The sequence below is a fragment of the Leptonychotes weddellii genome, chromosome 5, assembly GCF_054177405.1.
Source record: "Leptonychotes weddellii isolate Sample4059 chromosome 5, ASM5417740v2, whole genome shotgun sequence".
NCBI lineage: Eukaryota > Metazoa > Chordata > Mammalia > Carnivora > Phocidae > Leptonychotes > Leptonychotes weddellii.
This window is the reverse complement of record NC_138373.1, coordinates 120,710,471-120,716,916: the sequence shown is the minus strand read 5'-3', so window position 1 is coordinate 120,716,916 and position 6,446 is coordinate 120,710,471.

Genomic DNA, 6,446 nt, shown 5'->3' with positions numbered 1-6,446 from the left:
CCTGCTGAGCCGCAAGCCCAATGCGGGGCTGGATCCTGACCTGAGCCCTGAGCGGAAGGCAGCCCCTTAACCGACTGTTAACCTTGTATTCTTTATAAATATTTCCTAGTTTATCTTTAAATGTGTTTGAGGGGTTGTAATGAAAATAAATTGTTATTTTTAGGTAGTAAAATGTATGGTTTCATTTCATTCATAGTAACAAAAGATACACACTAGCTAGATCTATAAACTAAGACCATTAAGAGGAAAAGCACAAAGCATTGCCGAAAGACAGCAGAGAAAACAGCCTTGAGTAAAAGGAGAGGGACTGCATGTTTGTGAGGGGAAATGTCAACAACTGGTATGTCTTAAATCGAGTTTCATTGGGAACAGCCTCAGAGGAAGATTTGTTTGAGGGCAGATTATTGAGGAGTGTTTTTGGTACAACACCTGTGAGGGAATGGGAGGCAGGATTAGGTAGCGTGAGAATCTGAACCCTATCCAGTTACAACAAAGTCTAAGCCAATCCTGTGGGGAGATTGGAAACTGGGGTGGTCCTTTAGAAATTCTTGAATTGAGGCAAGGGGTCTGGACCTTTTTCCCTGCACCTTAACCAGTCTGAAAATTAATAAAGGAAGCCTTTTTAAAAATGGAGTCAGGAAAGCCTGCCGGAGGAGCTCCCACACATCTACCGCTGATGGCAGCCCGCATAACCCGCAGAAAGAAGGAAAGTAAGAATTAGCTGGACAAGGGAGGACATTTTTCATATGGAATTTCATATCCTGTTTTCAAGAAAAAGGAAGATCCCTCTCTGCCTCAGCAATAACAAATTAACCACCACTTGCAACCAGTGAAAAATCGCCACAACCATGAACTTTGTTCTCCAGTGAACTTTTGTTTAAAACAACCCTCCCTAATTCCCTCCTAAAACCTAAGAAAAATTGACTTTCCCTTTGTCTCCTAGGACTTGTCTATGGTTCACCATAGCTTACAAATGTCCCAAATTGTAATTCCTCTGCTATTCCTGAATAAATTTAGCTTGTAAGTAAAATAATTGGCTATTTTATTTTTAAGGTTGACACCAGTCATAGTAAATAGGTGCCCAGGGGGAGGTGGGTTAACCTTGAGCAACTTTTAGGGGAGGAACTCAGGTATATACTATTGGTAAGCAGTATTCCTGGCAGCTTGGGTAATGAGAGCCTTAGCTCTGAAAGGGGATCCGAGCTTCACACCTTGGCAACCACTAAAAGGTAAGATATTAATTACTCTCGTACAGTGCTGTTGGCAGTATAAGTTGGTATAAATTTCCTAAAAAGAAATTTTGGTAATGTAAATCAAAAATTTTCCCAGTTTGCTTCAGATTTTTTTCTAATAAAAAAATCAATATAGGGCGCCTGGGTGGCTCAGTTGGTTAAGCGACTGCCTTCGGCTCAGGTCATGATCCCGGAGTCCTGGGATCCAGCCCCCGCATAGGGCTCCCTGCTCAGCGGGAAGTCTGCTTCTCCCTCTGACCCTCTCCCCTCTTATACTATTTCTCTCTCTCTCTCAAATAAATAAATAAATAAAATCTTTGAAAAAAATCAACATAGGACAAAGATTTATAGGCAAATATGTAAAATTTATGTTCTTATTCTTTACCTATAAATAAAAATACATAATTATAATAAACTATAATATATATTATATACTATAAGAGTATAATATACTGTATATAGCATAATACAATACTATAATATAAAAATATATATGGAAGTACTTCATATATATGGAAGGAAATGTGCAGAGTATTTATATAAATTGCTCCTGGATTATGGAATTTTGGGTAATAATTTTTTCCCTGCTATTTATTTTTCTGTTTTTTAAGTTACCTATAAAAACTAATATTACTTTATAATTAAAAAAATAATTAACCATTATATTTAAGCTTTAAAGTGTCTCCTGGCTTCTTCATATAAAACTTACAAGAAGACCAATTTTTTGTTTATTTGGTTTCATCATTGCTATTTTCTAAATCATAACCAAAGTCATATAAACACATGGACTATACATCTCTCAACCCACAGAGATGCCTCACTAGAGAATGTTGTGAAGTGATTCCTGAGATGGAACATAAGTTATGCAGCTGTTTTTAAAATTTTGACCAGGTCATCTGGAATGACCTATTCATTGAATTTAAGCTTGTTAGGGCAAGCAGTGCTGGTCAGTCAGGGTAAGAGCATAGGCTTTAGCATTCAACAAATAGGATTCAAACTCTTAGCTTTATGATTTGCCAGCTATGCATCCTGGAGGAAGTAATTTCAGGTCTCTGTAAGTAATTTCAGGTCTCATCAGCTGTAAGCAGGGAATAATGCTGCTTATTGTAGAATGTTGTACATACATGAAGTGAGAGAGGATATGTTGAGTAATTCTTATAATTCCAGCCAATTTTGTGAAATGTTTTAAGTGATCAAAAGTGATAGCTACCTTATTATCACGCTATGGAATTTTTTTTCTTGAAAATTCATTGATTCTGACTTGAATACAAACTGAAGGAAAGAAAGTATGAAGAGGTTACCAAATCACAGAATTCTTATAATGTGTTGGTCTAATTTTTATCATTTTATGGGTGGATGACAATAGTTTACTTTATTCAAAGTAGAGGAAAACAATAGTCTCTATCTAGTAGCTTTGAGAAAATTAGATTATCACTACTGCAAATTATTACATTTACAGTATTAAATTATGGAAAACAATTATACTAAAAATGTTCATATGTGTGTGTATAAACACAAGCACTTGTTAACTCGCATCGGATGTTGCCCTTTGCTGTCAGATTGTAGAAGAATGCTATATTCATGCACTGATGTGTAACAGAAAATCTTTTTGCACACACAAAAATGTAGGTTTCCAGTACTCTTGTGTCCAATGAATGAACTGAGAGGAAGAAGTGCTTATGCTGAGGATCCGGAAAGCCAACCCAAACTTTCATTCACGGCAAGTTACCCAGGATTCTGACAAGCACAGTGCCACCTGGAAATGTATTTTGCCATATCCGGGAATCAAATCTGTGATTATCCCCTTCATAATAACTTAGTAAAACTGCAAACCAATTTTGTCATGGTTTTATTCTTTTTTCATTTTAAACTACAATATGACTAATCAGAAGCACAGTCTTGTAATTCCATATGAATGATATGTCTGTTTTACAAACATATTAATTGGGAAACTACATACTAACAATATTGTATTTTCTCAATCCTTGTGCTAGGCGCTTGAGCCTTTTTAGTCTGGAAAGTGATTAAAATTGAAAGATAACCTAATAAGCAATTTCACAGAGTCCCTGAGATGGAGATTAGTAAGGCAGTTTTCTTCAATTAAATCTGAAGGCTAGTGAAATGGAAGGGCACTTGATTCATTCATTTCCATCTACCCTTTGACTATGACATGAGCAAATAAATTCTCTGTCAACAAATAGTGTACATATAACAGTTACTTTATTTATAATATTAAATTGTGAAAAGCAATTATTTTTTCATAACCCTTCTGGAAATAGATGATAGTTCAGCTCAGATTTCTACCTTATTTTCAAAGTAGCTCTTTGTATAATGTATTACATAATGTATATTGTTTTTCCATGAAAATTTTTCTACACCAATATAATAACACAACTGCTGCTTCATTCATTTCTTCTTCATGGTTTGGGTTTTAGATACAGTCTATGTTAAATTAATCAGATGGGTTAGTGTTTTCTCCTGTAATACCACAGATTTTAGTCATATATTCAAAACAATTTTTTGTTGTTAATTGTTGTAATTCTTGAAATGTAACAATCTATTGAAAAGGAAACATAATTGGACCGAGAATCAGGAGTTATGGGCTTGAGTCCAGGCTCATTTCTTGTCTATGTAAATCTTGACTAAACCACTGGGTTCTCTGGGTTCTGCATATTTTCACTTATCAAATGTGGGAAAATTATTTTTCAGTTTTCTTTTCTCCCCTAACTCTAAATTTAATATTTTTACAAAGTGTGTGATTAAATCAGTTATGCTGGAAACCTAATATATGGTGATTCCATTGTCTTAGGAAACACAACACAGGTCACTTCCTGGGTCCAATTAGTATCCTCTGGGGTTAGAGCCCATATAGAATCTGTATTCAGGAGGTTTCCCCTTCTCTCTATTATATTCAGGTACAGTTGTCTGCAGGTAAAGGGATGTCTTGTGTCACTTTATTAAATTGTTTTTGTTGTTGTTTCTGAGGGTCTTTTTCTTTGGGTTAATAAAGATTTAATTTTGTTATGTAATATTATACAGAAATTTGAGAACTGGAAAAGATGAAATGATAAGCGAGAAGTTTTCACTTGCTTCCCTTATTCTGGAACATATGACAGCAAAAATAAAGGAATCAGAGAAACATGATTCATATGTCTATCCTCCAGTTTCTGCTTCTTTTGGAAATCAGGAAGACTTACTCATCTTTAAGTTTTGACCTCCCTTAGGAAAATAAGTTATTTTTACTTTGTTTTTAAAAATTCCCTTTAAGTCTACTACAAACATAATGTAATTACCTACAGATTTTTAAATAAAAGCTAAAAATATTCCTACCTTCTTAACTCAATTTTATTTGGGTATGAAGCAACTTATACAAAAAGTCTCCCTCAGCCAAGCTGTGCACTTTGGGGAAAGGAGTAACAATATACAGTGGTAGTGTATACATTTGAATGCTGATTCTAAGCCTGAGATTAGCCTTGGGCACTGATTCTTTGTTGGTAAAATTGGTATACAAGTTTTATAATAATGTTTTTACAAAAGTAAAATAATACAAGTTCCATCATGTTTTAAAATGTTATGTAAGCCATGAAATAACTTGCAAATGAAAGATACTGTTTTAACAAATTTAAAATACAGTTCGGGCCTTGTCTACAAAAGCCATATGTGACCAAATACCTGGTTGATATAACACATATCTTCTGGTTTGCGTATCTCCAGAAATAGAACGGGAAAGAAATTTATGAGGTCATGCTCATGTTTCTTTTTTTTTTTTAAGATTTTATTTAGGAGCACCTAGGTGGCTCAGCCAGTTAAGGGTCTGTTTTTGGCTCAGGTCATGATCCCAGGGTCCTGGGATCAAACCCCACATCGGGCTCCCTGCTCAGTGGAGAGTCTGCTTCTCCCTCTTCTTCTGCCCCTCTCCCTGCTCATGCTCTCTCTCTCTGAAATAAATAAATGAAATCTTAAAAGATTTCATTTATTTAATTGAGAGAGAACGAGAGAGAGCACAAGTTGGGGAGATCATGACCTGAGCCAAAGACAGATGCTTAACCTACTGAGCCACCCAGGTGCCCCTCATGTTGCCTGTCATATCATATTGAACTAATCTTCTGGCCTGTGATGAAAATCCATTTCCTAAATAATTATGGGCATGTTTTACACTAATGTTATTAGCAAAAATTTTAAATGCAAATATAGACTTTAAGTAAAATGATGTTATATTGAGATAACAAATCAAAGAAAATATGAAATGTACAATCATAATGTAAATCTAATTTACATAATATAAATATAAAATTATAATATATAATATATATAATTTACATAATATACATATAAAAATGCAAAAAAATAAAAATAAATATAAATATACCAAATCTGGAAAGATTTAAAGGCATGGCTGGGTGTTAAGAGTGGAAGATCCAGAAAATAACTCTTGGTAGCAGAGCATGTTTTGATGTACATAGAATTATAGAATTTGCTAGGGGAGAATCACTTCATGGTTTGTAAGCAACAAGAACCGGCTTAGGCTTTGTTTGTTTGTTTGTTTTCAAGAAGATCAGGATGACCTATGGAAAAAGACTTGTAAAGAAAAGCTAAGCAAAATTCTGGGACAGATAGGTAGTATCAAGGTAAAGAACAGTTGAATCCAGAGGAAATAACAACACCCTAATGTTCAAGAATGATGTACAACCTGCAATGGATGATTAAGCCACCTAATGAGGAGTTTAAGATTGTTGCCCAGGAAATTAGAGTCTTAGCACCTGAAAAATCAGACTATGTAAACTACTATAAATAGGAATTAGTAAAAGGAAGTTCCCCCAACTTTTTTAGCTTTGTGTAATTTGTACTCAATTTTCTTTCAGAGTAAGAACTTATTACTTTGACTAATATGAATTGGCTTGAAGAAGCTGGTGTTTTTTTTTTTTTTTAAATAAGTACACTTTTACGGTTTATTTGTTCAAATCTGGATACAAAAATGGTTCACACATTCCTTTTGGCTGCTACATCTATTAGGTCTCTAAATCTATTAACAGTTCCTTTGCTCACCCCTTCTTTGTGCTGTTTATTTGGTTTTTTAAAAAAATTTTATTGTTATGTTAATCACCATACATTACATCATTCATTTTTGATGTAGTGTTCTATGATTCATTGTTTGCGTATAACACCCAGTGCTCCATTCAGTATGTGCCCTCTTTAATACCCATCACCAGGCTA